The sequence below is a fragment of the Pseudophryne corroboree genome, chromosome 4, assembly GCF_028390025.1.
Source record: "Pseudophryne corroboree isolate aPseCor3 chromosome 4, aPseCor3.hap2, whole genome shotgun sequence".
NCBI classification, from domain to species: Eukaryota; Metazoa; Chordata; class Amphibia; order Anura; family Myobatrachidae; genus Pseudophryne; species Pseudophryne corroboree.
In genome coordinates, this window is record NC_086447.1 from 633,081,086 (window position 1) to 633,098,974 (window position 17,889).

The 17,889-nt window shown below is 39.0% G+C and overlaps 5 non-coding genes across 5 annotated transcripts; all 5 read left to right on the forward strand.

The window, feature by feature from the left end:
- The first annotated feature begins 1,605 nt into the window (after positions 1 to 1,605).
- Positions 1,606 to 1,698, forward strand: TRNAI-AAU (transfer RNA isoleucine (anticodon AAU)). Its single transcript is given in 2 exon segments — positions 1,606 to 1,643; positions 1,663 to 1,698. It is a non-coding gene; the product is annotated as a tRNA-Ile (tRNA).
- An 811-nt stretch (positions 1,699 to 2,509) lies between these two features.
- Positions 2,510 to 2,602, forward strand: TRNAI-AAU (transfer RNA isoleucine (anticodon AAU)). The gene is given in 2 exon segments: positions 2,510 to 2,547; positions 2,567 to 2,602. It is a non-coding gene; the product is annotated as a tRNA-Ile (tRNA).
- A 2,616-nt stretch (positions 2,603 to 5,218) lies between these two features.
- Positions 5,219 to 5,311, forward strand: TRNAI-AAU (transfer RNA isoleucine (anticodon AAU)). The gene is given in 2 exon segments: positions 5,219 to 5,256; positions 5,276 to 5,311. It is a non-coding gene; the product is annotated as a tRNA-Ile (tRNA).
- An 813-nt stretch (positions 5,312 to 6,124) lies between these two features.
- TRNAI-AAU (transfer RNA isoleucine (anticodon AAU)) lies at positions 6,125 to 6,217 on the forward strand. Its single transcript is given in 2 exon segments — positions 6,125 to 6,162; positions 6,172 to 6,217. It is a non-coding gene; the product is annotated as a tRNA-Ile (tRNA).
- A 3,513-nt stretch (positions 6,218 to 9,730) lies between these two features.
- On the forward strand, positions 9,731 to 9,823 carry TRNAI-AAU (transfer RNA isoleucine (anticodon AAU)). The gene is given in 2 exon segments: positions 9,731 to 9,768; positions 9,778 to 9,823. It is a non-coding gene; the product is annotated as a tRNA-Ile (tRNA).
- Positions 9,824 to 17,889: the final 8,066 nt, after the last annotated feature.

Genomic DNA, 17,889 nt, shown 5'->3' on the forward strand with positions numbered 1-17,889 from the left:
AAAGAAAAACACAAACATGATTGTGTATTTAAGTTGTCAGCACACATCTGCTTTGGTTCAAATGCACTGCATATCTACCTTTAGTCAGCCAACAAAACAGCAATGGAAAAGATTAACATACTGTTGGTAAAGCAGTTGCATCAAATTGATTTTCTGCAATATAGCATGATAATCCATACTGACAGCTCTGGATAGTACCAGCACATTTCTTGCTGGACTTGGTAATGTAAAGAATACAGTAAACAGCTTCACTTTTTTTCAAAAATAAATAATTGACTATTAAATACCTATCAGTCTTAAATAAGGACATCAGTAAGCACCACTGGCATAAAGGATAAGTCACTGCCCTCCTAAGCCAGGGGTTCCAAGTCCCATATGGGGTGGAAGTCATTACAGCAAGTGTCTCATCACTAGAGTTGATATTTTATCCTTGCTTCAACTGTAAAACAGTCTTGCAGTGTTTAGCTTGTAAAAAATGACCACAGAAGCTAAAATATGACATTAATTATGATAACATTGTTGTTGTTGTTGTTGTTTAAACCTTTTCTATCACCGTGGACAGCTTATTCAAGTGCCATCTGGCATGCATGTTCCTTTGTTGCTCATCATTCATCACCAAAAATGATTTTCTTTTTCAATTCTTATGACTGTACTGATTGTATTGAATAAAATCCACATCTAGCATAACCAATTAATGCTGAAAAGTGCTCCAGTGGCGCAATTGGTCAGCGCACAGTACTTTTAAGACAGTATCTGTTGAGCAATGCCGAGGTCGTGAGTTCAAGCCTCACCTGGAGCATCTTTGTATACTTTTTGTTTCCTTTTCTTATGTCATTAGTCATTGATTATAAATTGCTACCTTAATATTTAATATGATATTACAAAGGATGGAAGAAAGAAAGAAAAAACACAACCATGATTGTGCATTTAAGTTGTCAGCACACATCTGCTTTGGTTCAAATGCACTGCATATCTTCCTTCAGTCAGCCAACAAAACAGCAATGGAAAAGATTAACATACTGTTGGTAAAGCAGTTACATCAAATTGATTTTCTGCAATATAGCATGATAATCCATACTGACAGCTCTGGATAGTACCAGCACATTTCTTGCTGGACTTGGTAATGCAAAGAACACAGTAAACAGCTTCACTTTTTTTCAAAAATAAACAATTGACTATTAAAAACCTATCAGTCTTAAATAAGGACATCAGTAAGCACCACTGGCATAATGGATAAGGCACTGTTCTCCTAAGCAAGGGGTTCCAAGTCCCATATGGGGTGGAAGTCATTACAGCAAGTGTCTCATCACTAGAGTTGATATTTTATCCTTGCTTCAACTGTAAAACAGTCTTGCAGGGTTTAGCTTGTAAAAAATGACCACACAAGCTAAAATATGACATTAATTATGATAACATTGTTGTTGTTGTTGTTTTTTAAACCTTTTCTATCACCGTGGACAGCTTATTCAAGTGCCATCTGGCATGCATGTTCCTTTGTTGCTCATCATTCATCACCAAAAATGATATTCTTTTTCAATTCTTATGACTGTACTGATTGTATTGAATAAAATCCACATCTAGCATAACCAATTAATGCTGCAAAGTGCTCCAGTGGCGCAATTGGTCAGCGCGCAGTACTAATAAGACAATATCTGTTGAGCAATGCTGAGGTTGTGAGTTCAAGCCTCACCTGGAGCATCTTTGTATACTGTTTTTTTTTCCTTTTCTTATGTCATTAGTCATTGATTATAAACTGCTACCTTAATATTTAATATGATATTACAAAGGATGGAAGAAAGAAAGAAAAAACACAAACATGATTGTGCATTTAAGTTGTCAGCACACATCTGCTTTGGTTCAAATGCACTGCATATCTTCCTTCAGTCAGCTAACGAAACAGCAATGGAAAAGATTAACATACTGTTGGTAAAGCAGTTGCATCAAATTGATTTTCTGCAATATAGCATGATAATCCATACTGACAGCTCTGGATTGTACCAGCACATTTCTTGCTGGACTTGGTAATGCAAAGAACACAGTAAACAGCTTCACTTTTTTTCAAAAATAAATAATTGACTATTAAAAACCTATCAGTCTTAAATAAAGACATAAGTAAGCAGCACTGGCATAATGGATAAGGCACTGTTCTCCTAAGCCAGTGGTTGTGGGTTTAAGTCCTGTCTGAGTTGGAAGTCATTACAGCAAGTGTCTCATCACTAGAGTTGATATTTTATCCTTGCTTCAACTGTAAAACAGTCTTGCAGTGTTTAGCTTGTAAAAAATGACCACAGAAGCTAAAATATGACATTAATTATGATAACATTGTTGTTGTTGTTTTTTAAACCTTTTCTATCACCGTGGACAGCTTATTCAAGTGCCATCTGGCATGCATGTTCCTTTGTTGCTCATCATTCATCACCAAAAATGATTTTCTTTTTCAATTCTTATGACTGTACTGATTGTATTGAATAAAATCCACATCTAGCATAACCAATTAATGCTGCAAAGTGCTCCAGTGGCGCAATTGGTCAGCGTGCAGTACTAATAAGACAGTATCTGTTAAACAATGCCGAGGTTGTGAGTTCAAGCCTCACCTGGAGCATCTTTGTATATTGTTTTTTTTTTCCTTTTCTTATGTCATTAGTCATTGATTATAAACTGCTACCTTAATATTTAATATGATATTACAAAGGATGGAAGAAAGAAAGAAAAAACACAAACATGATAGAGCATTTAAGTTGTCAGCACACATCTGCTTTGGTTCAAATGCACTGCATATCTTCCTTCAGTCAGCCAACAAAACAGCAATGGAAAAGATTAACATACTGTTGGTAAAGCAGTTGCATCAAATTGATTTTCTGCAATATAGCATAATAATCCATACTGACAGCTCTGGATAGTACCAGCACATTTCTTGCTGGACTTGGTAATGCAAAGAACACGGTAAACAGCTTCACTTTTTTTCAAAAATAAATAATTGACTATTAAAAACCTATCAGTCTTAAATAAAGACATCAGTAAGCACCACTGGCATAATGGATAAGGCACTGTTCTCCTAAGCCAGTGGTTGTGGGTTTAAGTCCCGTCTGAGTTGGAAGTCATTACAGCAAGTGTCTCATCACTAGAGTTGATATTTTATCCTTGCTTCAACTGTAAAACAGTCTTGCAGTGTTTAGCTTGTAAAAAATGACCACAGAAGCTAAAATATGACATTAATTATGATAACATTGTTGTTGTTGTTTTTTAAACCTTTTCTATCACCGTGGACAGCTTATTCAAGTGCCATCTGGCATGCATGTTCCTTTGTTGCTCATCATTCATCACCAAAAATTATTTTCTTTTTCAATTCTTATGACTGTACTGATTGTATTGAATAAAATCCACATCTAGCATAACCAATTAATGCTGCAAAGTGCTCCAGTGGTGCAATTGGTCAGCACGCGGTACTTATAACACAGTATCTGTTGAGCAATGGTGAGGTCGTGAGTTCAAGCCTCACCTGGAGTATCTTTGTATACTGTTTTTTTTTTCCTTTTCTTATGTCATTAGTCATTGATTATAAACTGCTACCTTAATATTTAATATGATATTACAAAGGATGGAAGAAAGAAAGAAAAAACACAAACATGATTGTGCATTTAAGTTGTCAGCACACATCTGCTTTGGTTCAAATGCACTGCATATCTTCCTTCAGTCAGCCAACAAAACAGCAATGGAAAAGATTAACATACTGTTGGTAAAGCAGTTGCATCAAATTGATTTTCTGCAATATAGCATGATAATCCATACTGACAGCTCTGGATAGTACCAGCACATTTCTTGCTGGACTTGGTAATGCAAAGAACACGGTAAACAGCTTCACTTTTTTTCAAAAATAAATAATTGACTATTAAAAACCTATCAGTCTTAAATAAAGACATCAGTAAGCACCACTGGCATAATGGATAAGGCACTGTTCTCCTAAGCCAGTGGTTGTGGGTTTAAGTCCCGTCTGAGTTGGAAGTCATTACAGCAAGTGTCTCATCACTAGAGTTGATATTTTATCCTTGCTTTAACAGTAAAACAGTCTTGCAGTGTTTAGCTTGTAAAAAATGACCACAGAAGCTAAAATATGACATTAATTATGATAACATTGTTGTTGTTGTTTTTTAAACCTTTTCTATCACCGTGGACAGCTTATTCAAGAGCCATCTGGCATGCTTGTTCCTTTGTTGCTCATCATTTATCACCAAAAATGATTTTCTTTTTCAATTCTTATGACTGTACTGATTGTATTGAATAAAATCCACATCTAGCATAACCAATTAATGCTGCAAAGTGCTCCAGTGGCGCAATTGGTCAGCACGCGGTACTTATAAGACAGTATCTGTTGAGCAATGGTGAGGTTGTGAGTTCAAGCCTCACCCGGAGTATCTCTGTATACTGTTTTTTTTTTCTTTTCTTATGTCATTAGTCATTGATTATAAACTGCTACCTTAATATTTAATATGATATTACAAAGGATGGAAGAAAGAAAGAAAAAACTCAAACATGATTGTGCATTTAAGTTGTCAGCACACATCTGCTTTGGTTCAAATGCACTGCATATCTTCCTTCAGTCAGCCAACAAAACAGCAATGGAAAAGATTAACATACTGTTGGTAAAGCAGTTGCATCAAATTGATTTTCTGCAATATAGCATGATAATCCATACTGACAGCTCTGGATAGTACCAGCACATTTCTTGCTGGACTTGGTAATGCAAAGAACACAGTAAACAGCTTCACTTTTTCCTCAAAAATAAATAATTGACTATTAAAAACCTAACAGTCTTAAATAAGAACATCAGTAAGCACCACTGGCATAATGGATAAGTCACTGCCCTCCTAAGCCAGGGGTTCCAAGTCCCATATAGGGTGGAAGTCATTACAGCAAGTGTTTCATCACTAGAGTTAATATTTTACCCTTGCTTCAACTGTAAAACAGTCTTGCAGGGTTTAGCTTGTAAAAAATGACCACAGAAGCTAAAATATGACATTAATTATGATAACATTGTTGTTGTTGTTTTTTAAACCTTTTTTATCACCGTGGACAGCTTATTCAAGTGCCATCTGGCATGTATGTTCCTTTGTTGCTCATCATTCATCACCAAAAATGATTTTCTTTTTCAATTCTTATGACTGTACTGATTGTATTGAATAAAATCCACATCTAGCATAACCAATTAATGCTGCAAAGTGCTCCAGTGGCGCAATTGGTCAGCGTGCAGTACTAATAAGACAGTATCTGTTAAGCAATGCCGCGGTTGTGAGTTCAAGCCTCACCTGGAGCATCTTTGTATATTGTTTTTTTTTCCTTTTCTTATGTCATTAGTCATTGATTATAAACTGCTACCTTAATATTTAATACGATATTACAAAGGATGGAAGAAAGAAAGAAAAAACACAAACATGATTGTGCATTTAAGTTGTCAGCACACATCTGCTTTGGTTCAAATGCACTGCATATCTTCCTTCAGTCAGCCAACAAAACAGCAATGGAAAAGATTAACATACTGTTGGTAAAGCAGTTGCATCAAATTGATTTTCTGCAATATAGCATGATAATCCATACTGACAGCTCTGGATAGTACCAGCACATTTCTTGCTGGACTTGGTAATGCAAAGAACACGGTAAACAGCTTCACTTTTTTTCAAAAATAAATAATTGACTATTAAAAACCGATCAGTCTTAAATAAAGACATCAGTAAGCACCACTGGCATAATGGATAAGGCACTGTTCTCCTAAGCCAGTGGTTGTGGGTTTTAAGTCCCGTCTGAGTTGGAAGTCATTACAGCAAGTGTCTCATCACTAGAGTTGATATTTTATCCTTGCTTCAACTGTAAAACAGTCTTGCAGGGTTTAGCTTGTAAAAAAGTGACCACAGAAGCTAAAATATGACATTAATTATGATAACATTGTTGTTGCTGTTTTTTAAACCTTTTCTATCACCGTGGACAGCTTATTCAAGTGCCATCTGGCATGCATGTTCCTTTTTTGCTCATCATTCATCACCAAAAATGATTTTCTTTTTCAATTCTTATGACTGTACTGATTGTATTGAATAAAATCCACATCTAGCATAACCAATTAATGCTGCAAAGTGCTCCAGTGGCGCAATTGGTCAGCGCGCAGTACTAATAACACAGTATCTGTTGACCAAGGCCGAGGTTGTGAGTTCAAGCCTCACCTGGAGCATCTTTGTATACTGTTTTTTTTTCCTTTTCTTATGTCATTAGTCATTGATTATAAACTGCTACCTTAATATTTAATATGATATTACAAAGGATGGAAGAAAGAAAGAAAAAACACAAACATGATTGTGCATTTAAGTTGTCAGCACACATCTGCTTTGGTTCAAATGCACTGCATATCTTCCTTCAGTCAGCCAACAAAACAGCAATGGAAAAGATTAACATACTGTTGGTAAAGCAGTTGCATCAAATTGATTTTCTGCAATATAGCATGATAATCCATACTGACAGCTCTGGATAGTACCAGCACATTTCTTGCTGGACTTGGTAATGCAAAGAACACAGTAAACAGCTTCACTTTTTTTCAAAAATAAATAATTGACTATTAAAAACCTAACAGTCTTAAATAAAGACATCAGTAAGCACCACTGGCATAATGGATAAGGCACTGTTCTCCTAAGCCAGTGGTTGTGGGTTTAAGTCCCGTCTGAGTTGGAAGTCATTACAGCAAGTGTCTCATCACTAGAGTTGATATTTTATCCTTGCTTCAACTGTAAAACAGTCTTGCAGTGTTTAGCTTGTAAAAAATGACCACAGAAGCTAAAATATGACATTAATTATGATAACATTGTTGTTGTTGTTGTTGTTTAAACCTTTTCTATCACCGTGGACAGCTTATTCAAGTGCCATCTGGCATGCATATTCCTTTGTTGCTCATCATTCATCACCAAAAATGATTTTCTTTTTCAATTCTTATGACTGTACTGATTGTATTGAATAAAATCCACATCTAGCATAACCAATTAATGCTGAAAAGTGCTCCAGTGGCGCAATTGGTCAGCGCACAGTACTTTTAAGACAGTATCTGTTGAGCAATGCCGAGGTCGTGAGTTCAAGCCTCACCTGGAGCATCTTTGTATACTTTTTGTTTCCTTTTCTTATGTCATTAGTCATTGATTATAAATTGCTACCTTAATATTTAATATGATATTACAAAGGATGGAAGAAAGAAAGAAAAAACACAACCATGATTGTGCATTTAAGTTGTCAGCACACATCTGCTTTGGTTCAAATGCACTGCATATCTTCCTTCAGTCAGCCAACAAAACAGCAATGGAAAAGATTAACATACTGTTGGTAAAGCAGTTGCATCAAATTGATTTTCTGCAATATAGCATGATAATCCATACTGACAGCACTGGATAGTACCAGCACATTTCTTGCTGGACTTGGTAATGCATAGAACACAGTAAACAGCTTCACTTTTTCCTCAAAAATAAATAATTGACTATTAAAAACCTAACAGTCTTAAATAAGAACATCAGTAAGCACCACTGGCATAATGGATAAGTCACTGCCCTCCTAAGCCAGGGGTTCCAAGTCCCATATGGGGTGGAAGTCATTACAGCAAGTGTCTCATCACTAGAGTTGATATTTTATCCTTGCTTCAACTGTAAAACAGTCTTGCAGTGTTTAGCTTGTAAAAAATGACCACAGAAGCTAAAATATGACATTAATTATGATAACATTGTTGTTGTTGTTTTTTAAACCTTTTCTATCACCGTGGACAGCTTATTCAAGTGCCATCTGGCATGCATGTTCTTTTGTTGCTCATCATTCATCACCAAAAATTATTTTCTTTTTCAATTCTTATGACTGTACTGATTGTATTGAATAAAATCCACATCTAGCATAACCAATTAATGCTGCAAAGTGCTCCAGTGGCGCAATTGGTCAGCGCGCAGTACTTATAAGACAGTATCTGTTGAGCAATGCCGAGGTTGTGAGTTCACGCCTCACCTGGAGCATCTTTGTACACTGTTTTTTTTCTTTTCTTATGTCATTAGTCATTGATTATAAACTGCTACCTTAATATTTAATATGATATTACAAAGGATGGAAGAAAGAAAGAAAAAACTCAAACATGATTGTGCATTTAAGTTGTCAGCACACATCTGCTTTGGTTCAAATGCACTGCATATCTTCCTTCAGTCAGCCAACAAAACAGCAATGGAAAAGATTAACATACTGTTGGTAAAGCAGTTGCATCAAATTGATTTTCTGCAATATAGCATGATAATCCATACTGACAGCTCTGGATAGTACCAGCACATTTCTTGCTGGACTTGGTAATGCAAAGAACACAGTAAACAGCTTCACTTTTTTTCAAAAATAAATAATTGACTATTAAAAACCTATCAGTCTTAAATAAAGACATCAGTAAGCACCACTGGCATAATGGATAAGGCACTGTTCTCCTAAGCCAGTGGTTGTGGGTTTAAGTCCCGTCTGAAATGGAAGTCATTACAGCAAGTGTCTCATCACTAGAGTTGATATTTTATCCTTGCTTCAACTGTAAAACAGTCTTGCAGTGTTTAGCTTGTAAAAAATGACCACAGAAGCTAAAATATGACATTAATTATGATAACATTGTTGTTGTTGTTTTTTAAACCTTTTCTATCACCGTGGACAGCTTATTCAAGTGCCATCTGGCATGCATGTTCCTTTGTTGCTCATCATTCATCACCAAAAATGATTTTCTTTTTCAATTCTTATGACTGTACTGATTGTATTGAATAAAATCCACATCTAGCATAACCAATTGATGCTGCAAAGTGCTCCAGTGGTGCAATTGGTCAGCACGCGGTACTTATAACACAGTATCTGTTGAGCAATGGTGAGGTCGTGAGTTCAAGCCTCACCTGGAGTATATTTGTATACTGTTTTTTTTTTCCTTTTCTTATGTCATTAGTCATTGATTATAAACTGCTACCTTAATATTTAATATGATATTACAAAGGATGGAAGAAAGAAAGAAAAAACACAAACATGATTGTGCATTTAAGTTGTCAGCACACATCTGCTTTGGTTCAAATGCACTGCATATCTTCCTTCAGTCAGCCAACAAAACAGCAATGGAAAAGATTAACATACTGTTGGTAAAGCAGTTGCATCAAATTGATTTTCTGCAATATAGCATGATAATCCATACTGACAGCTCTGGATAGTACCAGCACATTTCTTGCTGGACTTGGTAATGCATAGAACACAGTAAACAGCTTCACTTTTTCCTCAAAAATAAATAATTGACTATTAAAAACCTAACAGTCTTAAATAAGAACATCAGTAAGCACCACTGGCATAATGGATAAGTCACTGCCCTCCTAAGCCAGGGGTTCCAAGTCCCATATGGGGTGGAAGTCATTACAGCAAGTGTCTCATCACTAGAGTTGATATTTTATCCTTCCTTCAACTGTAAAACAGTCTTGCAGTGTTTAGCTTGTAAAAAATGACCACAGAAGCTAAAATATGACATTAATTATGATAACATTGTTGTTGTTGTTTTATAAACCTTTTCTATCACCGTGGACAGCTTATTCAAGTGCCATCTGGCATGCATGTTCCTTTGTTGCTCATCATTCATCACCAAAAATGATTTTCTTTTTCAATTCTTATGACTGTACTGATTGTATTGAATAAAATCCACATCTAGCATAACCAATTAATGCTGCAAAGTGCTCCAGTGGCGCAATTGGTCAGCGCGCAGTACTAATAAAACAGTATCTGTTGACCAAGGCCGAGGTTGTGAGTTCAAGCCTCACCTGGAGCATCTTTTTATACTGTTTTTTTTTCCTTTTCTTATGTCATTAGTCATTGATTATAAACTGCTACCTTAATATTTAATATGATATTACAAAGGATGGAAGAAAGAAAGAAAAAACACAAACATGATTGTGCATTTAAGTTGTCAGCACACATCTGCTTTGGTTCAAATGCACTGCATATCTTCCTTCAGTCAGCCAACAAAACAGCAATGGAAAAGATTAACATACTGTTGGTAAAGCAGTTGCATCAAATTGATTTTCTGCAATATAGCATGATAATCCATACTGACAGCTCTGGATAGTACCAGCACATTTCTTGCTGGACTTGGTAATGCAAAGAACACAGTAAACAGCTTCACTTTTTTTCAAAAATAAATAATTGACTATTAAAAACCTAACAGTCTTAAATAAAGACATCAGTAAGCACCACTGGCATAATGGATAAGGCACTGTTCTCCTAAGCCAGTGGTTGTGGGTTTAAGTCCCGTCTGAGTTGGAAGTCATAACAGCAAGTGTCTCATCACTAGAGTTGATATTTTATCCTTGCTTCAACTGTAAAACAGTCTTGCAGTGTTTAGCTTGTAAAAAATTACCACAGAAGCTAAAATATGACATTAATTATGATAACATTGTTGTTGTTGTTTTTTAAACCTTTTCTATCACCGTGGACAGCTTATTCAAGAGCCATCTGGCATGCTTGTTCCTTTGTTGCTCATCATTTATCACCAAAAATGATTTTCTTTTTCAATTCTTATGACTGTACTGATTGTATTGAATAAAATCCACATCTAGCATAACCAATTAATGCTGCAAAGTGCTCCAGTGGCGCAATTGGTCAGCACGCGGTACTTATAAGACAGTATCTGTTGAGCAATGGTGAGGTTGTGAGTTCAAGCCTCACCCGGAGTATCTCTGTATACTGTTTTTTTTTTCCTTTTCTTATGTCATTAGTCATTGATTATAAACTGCTACCTTAATATTTAATATGATATTACAAAGGATGGAAGAAAGAAAGAAAAAACACAAACATGATTGTGCATTTAAGTTGTCAGCACACATCTGCTTTGGTTCAAATGCACTGCATATCTTCCTTCAGTCAGCCAACAAAACAGCAATGGAAAAGATTAACATACTGTTGGTAAAGCAGTTGCATCAAATTGATTTTCTGCAATATAGCATGATAATCCATACTGACAGCTCTGGATAGTACCAGCACATTTCTTGCTGGACTTGGTAATGCATAGAACACAGTAAACAGCTTCACTTTTTCCTCAAAAATAAATAATTGACTATTAAAAACCTAACAGTCTTAAATAAGAACATCAGTAAGCACCACTGGCATAATGGATAAGTCACTGCCCTCCTAAGCCAGGGGTTCCAAGTCCCATATGGGGTGGAAGTCATTACAGCAAGTGTCTCATCACTAGAGTTGATATTTTATCCTTGCTTCAACTGTAAAACAGTCTTGCAGTGTTTAGCTTGTAAAAAATGACCACAGAAGCTAAAATATGACATTAATTATGATAACATTGTTGTTGTTGTTTTTTAAACCTTTTCTATCACCGTGGACAGCTTATTCAAGTGCCATCTGGCATGCATGTTCCTTTGTTGCTCATCATTCATCACCAAAAATTATTTTCTTTTTCAATTCTTATGACTGTACTGATTGTATTGAATAAAATCCACATCTAGCATAACCAATTAATGCTGCAAAGTGCTCCAGTGGCGCAATTGGTCAGCGCGCAGTACTTATAAGACAGTATCTGTTGAGCAATGCCGAGGTTGTGAGTTCACGCCTCACCTGGAGCATCTTTGTACACTGTTTTTTTTCTTTTCTTATGTCATTAGTCATTGATTATAAACTGCTACCTTAATATTTAATATGATATTACAAAGGATGGAAGAAAGAAAGAAAAAACTCAAACATGATTGTGCATTTAAGTTGTCAGCACACATCTGCTTTGGTTCAAATGCACTGCATATCTTCCTTCAGTCAGCCAACAAAACAGCAATGGAAAAGATTAACATACTGTTGGTAAAGCAGTTGCATCAAATTGATTTTCTGCAATATAGCATGATAATCCATACTGACAGCTCTGGATAGTACCAGCACATTTCTTGCTGGACTTGGTAATGCAAAGAACACAGTAAACAGCTTCATTTTTTCCTCAAAAATAAATAATTGACTATTAAAAACCTAACAGTCTTAAATAAGAACATCAGTAAGCACCACTGGCATAATGGATAAGTCACTGCCCTCCTAAGCCAGGGGTTCCAAGTCCCATATGGGGTGGAAGTCATTACAGCAAGTGTCTCATCACTAGAGTTGATATTTTATCCTTGCTTCAACTGTAAAACAGTCTTGCAGGGTTTAGCTTGTAAAAAATGACCACAGAAGCTAAAATATGACATTAATTATGATAACATTGTTGTTGTTGTTGTTGTTTTTTAAACCTTTTCTATCACCGTGGACAGCTTATTCAAGAGCCATCTGGCATGCTTGTTCCTTTGTTGCTCATCATTTATCACCAAAAATGATTTTCTTTTTCAATTCTTATGACTGTACTGATTGTATTGAATAAAATCCACATCTAGCATAACCAATTAATGCTGCAAAGTGCTCCAGTGGTGCAATTGGTCAGCGCGCGGTACTTATAAAACAGTATCTGTTGAGTAATGCTGAGGTTGTGAGTTCAAGCCTCACCTGGAGCATCTTTGTATATTGTTTTTTTTTTCCTTTTCTTATGTCATTAGTCATTGATTACAAACTGCTTCCTTAATATTTAATATGATATTACAAAGGATGGAAGAAAGAAAGAAAAAACACAAACATGATTGTGCATTTAAGTTGTCAGCACACATCTGCTTTGGTTCAAATGCACTGCATATCTTCCTTCAGTCAGCCAACAAAACAGCAATGGAAAAGATTAACATACTGTTGGTAAAGCAGTTGCATCAAATAGATTTTCTGCAATATAGCATGATAATCCATACTGACAGCTCTGGATAGTACCAGCACATTTCTTGCTGGACTTGGTAATGCAAAGAACACAGTAAACAGCTTCACTTTTTCCTCAAAAATAAATAATTGACTATTAAAAACCTAACAGTCTTAAATAAGAACATCAGTAAGCACCACTGGCATAATGGATAAGTCACTGCCCTCCTAAGCCAGGGGTTCCAAGTCCCATATGGGGTGGAAGTCATTACAGCAAGTGTCTCATCAATAGAGTTGATATTTTATCCTTGCTTCAACTGTAAAACAGTCTTGCGGGGTTTAGCTTGTAAAAAATGACCACAGAAGCTAAAATTAGAGATGAGCGCCTGAAATTTTTCGGGTTTTGTGTTTTGGTTTTGGGTTCGGTTCCGCGGCCGTGTTTTGGGTTCGACCGCGTTTTGGCAAAACCTCACCAAATTTTTTTTGTCGGATTCGGGTGTGTTTTGGATTCGGGTGTTTTTTTCAAAAAACCCTAAAAAACAGCTTAAATCATAGAATTTGGGGGTCATTTTGATCCCAAAGTATTATTAACCTCAAAAACCATAATTTCCACTAATTTTCAGTCTATTCTGAATACCTCACACCTCACAATATTATTTTTAGTCCTAAAATTTGCACCGAGGTCGCTGTGTGAGTAAGATAAGCGACCCTAGTGGCCGACACAAACACCGGGCCCATCTAGGAGTGGCACTGCAGTGTCACGCAGGATGTCCCTTCCAAAAAACCCTCCCCAAACAGCACATGACGCAAAGAAAAAAAGAGGCGCAATGAGGTAGCTGACTGTGTGAGTAAGATAAGCGACCCTAGTGGCCGACACAAACACCGGGCCCATCTAGGAGTGGCACTGCAGTGTCACGCAGGATGGCCCTTCCAAAAAACCCTCCCCAAACAGTACATGACGCAAAGAAAAAAAGAGGCGCAATGAGGTAGCTGACTGTGTGAGTAAGATAAGCGACCCTAGTGGCCGACACAAACACCGGGCCCATCTAGGAGTGGCACTGCAGTGTCACGCAGGATGGCCCTTCCAAAAAAACCCTCCCCAAACAGCACATGACGCAAAGAAAAATAAAAGAAAAAAGAGGTGCAAGATGGAATTGTCCTTGGGCCCTCCCACCCACCCTTATGTTGTATAAACAGGACATGCACACTTTAACCAACCCATCATTTCAGTGACAGGGTCTGCCACACGACTGTGACTGATATGACGGGTTGGTTTGGACCCCCCCCAAAAAAGAAGCAATTAATCTCTCCTTGCACAAACTGGCTCTACAGAGGCAAGATGTCCACCTCATCATCATCCTCCGATATATCACCGTGTACATCCCCCTCCTCACAGATTATCAATTCGTCCCCACTGGAATACACCATCTCAGCTCCCTGTGTACTTTGTGGAGGCAATTGCTGCTGGTCAATGTCTCCGCGGAGGAATTGATTATAATTCATTTTAATGAACATCATCTTCTCCACATTTTCTGGATGTAACCTCGTACGCCGATTGCTGACAAGGTGAGCGGCGGCACTAAACACTCTTTCGGAGTACACACTTGTGGGAGGGCAACTTAGGTAGAATAAAGCCAGTTTGTGCAAGGGCCTCCAAATTGCCTCTTTTTCCTGCCAGTATAAGTACGGACTGTGTGACGTGCCTACTTGGATGCGGTCACTCATATAATCCTCCACCATTCTTTCAATGTTGAGAGAATCATATGCAGTGACAGTAGACGACATGTCCGTAATCGTTGTCAGGTCCTTCTGTCCGGACCAGATGTCAGCATCAGCAGTCGCTCCAGACTGCCCTGCATCACCGCCAGCGGGTGGGCTCGGAATTCTGAGCCTTTTCCTCGCACCCCCAGTTGCGGGAGAATGTGAAGGAGGAGATGTTGACAGGTCGCGTTCCGCTTGACTTGACAATTTTCTCACCAGCAGGTCTTTCAACCCCAGCAGACTTGTGTCTGCCGGAAAGAGAGATCCAAGGTAGGCTTTAAATCTAGGATCGAGCACGGTGGCCAAAATGTAGTGCTCTGATTTCAACAGATTGACCACCCGTGAATCCTTGTTAAGCGAATTAAGGGCTCCATCCACAAGTCCCACATGCCTAGCGGAATCGCTCCGTGTTAGCTCCTCCTTCAATGTCTCCAGCTTCTTCTGCAAAAGCCTGATGAGGGGAATGACCTGACTCAGGCTGGCAGTGTCTGAACTGACTTCACGTGTGGCAAGTTCAAAGGGCATCAGAACCTTGCACAACGTTGAAATCATTCTCCACTGCGCTTGAGACAGGTGCATTCCACCTCCTATATCGTGCTCAATTGTATAGGCTTGAATGGCCTTTTGCTGCTCCTCCAACCTCTGAAGCATATAGAGGGTTGAATTCCACCTCGTTACCACTTCTTGCTTCAGATGATGGCAGGGCAGGTTCAGTAGTTTTTGGTGGTGCTCCAGTCTTCTGTACGTGGTGCCTGTACGCCGAAAGTGTCCCGCAATTCTTCTGGCCACCGACAGCATCTCTTGCACGCCCCTGTCGTTTTTTAAAAAATTCTGCACCACCAAATTCAAGGTATGTGCAAAACATGGGACGTGCTGGAATTTGCCCATATTTAATGCACACACAATATTGCTGGCGTTGTCCGATGCTACAAATCCACAGGAGAGTCCAATTGGGGTAAGCCATTCCGCGATGATCTTCCTCAGTTGCCGTAAGAGGTTTTCAGCTGTGTGCGTATTCTGGAAAGCGGTGATACAAAGCGTAGCCTGCCTAGGAAAGAGTTGGCGTTTGCGAGATGCTGCTACTGGTGCCGCCGCTGCTGTTCTTGCGGCGGGAGTCCATACATCTACCCAGTGGGCTGTCACAGTCATATAGTCCTGACCCTGCCCTGCTCCACTTGTCCACATGTCCGTGGTTAAGTGGACATTGGGTCCAGCTGCATTTTTTAGGACACTGGTGAGTCTTTTTCTGAGGTCCGTGTACATTTTCGGTATCGCCTGCCTAGAGAAGTGGAACCTAGATGGTATTTGGTAACGGGGGGCACACTGCCTCAATGAATTGTCTAGTTCCCTGTGAACTAACGGCGGATACCGGACGCACGTCTAACACCAACATAGTTGTCAAGGCCTCAGTTATCCGCTTTGCAGCAGGATGACTGCTGTGATATTTCATCTTCCTCGCAAAGGACTGTTGAACAGTCAATTGCTTACTGGAAGTAGTACAAGTGGGCTTATGACTTCCCCTCTGGGATGACCATCGACTCCCAGCAGCAACAACAGCAGCGCCAGCAGCAGTAGGCGTTACACGCAAGGATGCATCGGAGGAATCCCAGGCAGGAGAGGACTCGTCAGAATTGCCAGTGACATGGCCTGCAGGACTATTGGCATTCCTGGGGAAGGAGGAAATTGACACTGAGGGAGTAGGTGGGGTGGTTTGCGTGAGCTTGGTTACAAGAGGAAGGGATTTACTGGTCAGTGGACTGCTTCCGCTGTCACCCAAAGTTTTTGAACTTGTCACTGACTTATTATGAATGCGCTGCAGGTGACGTATAAGGGAGGATGTTCCAAGGTGGTTAGCGTCCTTACCCCTACTTATTACAGCTTGACAAAGGGAACACACGGCTTGACACCTGTTGTCCGCATTTCTGTTGAAATAGTTCCACACCGAAGAGCTGATTTTTTTGGTATTTTCACCAGGCATGTCAACGGCCATATTCCTCCCACGGACAACAGGTGTCTCCCCGGGTGCCTGACTTAAACAAACCACCTCACCATCAGAATCCTCCTGGTCAATTTCCTCCCCAGCGCCAGCAACACCCATATCCTCCTCATCCTGGTGTACTTCAACACTGACATCTTCAATCTGACTATCAGGAACTGGACTGCGGGTGCTCCTTCCAGCACTTGCAGGGGGCGTGCAAATGGTGGAAGGCGCATGCTCTTCACGTCCAGTGTTGGGAAGGTCAGGCATCGCAACCGACACAATTGGACTCTCCTTGTGGATTTGGGATTTCGAAGAACGCACAGTTCTTTGCGGTGCAACTGCTTTTGCCAGCTTGAGTCTTTTCATTTTTCTAGCGAGAGGCTGAGTGCCTCCATCCTCATGTGAAGCTGAACCACTAGCCATGAACATAGGCCAGGGCCTCAGCCGTTCCCTGCCACTCCGTGTGGTAAATGGCATATTGGCAAGTTTACGCTTCTCCTCCGACAATTTTATTTTAGGTTTTGGAGTCCTTTTTTTACTGATATTTGGTGTTTTGGATTTGACATGCTCTGTACTATGACATTGGGCATCGGCCTTGGCAGACGACGTTGCTGGCATTTCATCGTCTCGGCCATGACTAGTGGCAGCAGCTTCAGCACGAGGTGGAAGTGGATCTTGATATTTCCCTAATTTTGGAACCTCAACATTTTTGTTCTCCATATTTTAATAGGCACAACTAAAAGGCACCTCAGGTAAACAATGGAGATGGATGGATACTAGTATACAATTATGAATGGACTGCCGAGTGCCGACACAGAGGTAGCAACAGCCGTGGACTACCGTACTGTACTGTGTCTGCTGCTAATATAGACTGGATGATAATGAGATGTAGTATGTATGTATAAAGAAGAAAGAAAAAAAAAACCACGGGTAGGTGGTATACAATTATGGACGGACTGCCGAGTGCCGACACAGAGGTAGCTACAGCCGTGGACTACCGTACTGTACTGTGTCTGCTGCTAATATAGACTGGATGATAATGAGATTGTAACGATTTCTAGAGTTCTCTGTGTGTGCGTGCTTGGAAAGATGTCAGCTGAAGCCAGGTGAAAATTAAGTAAAGTTTATTGTGGAAAAAGTGGTGGTAAAAATAAATATAAACTGGATGCTTGATTACATGGAACAAAACACGATAAATGGAATATTTCAGGTTAAACATAGATGCAAAATAAACATGAAGAAATCCGGGTTTAAATCAAGCAGGGGAAAAATAACATACCAAAAATGAAGTGATCAGGCAGGAATGGAAACAAACTGCAAATAATAGTCCAGAAATGTAGATGTTGAACTGGCAGGGTAAGAAGTCCAGAAGCAAGGCACATGCGTTTTAG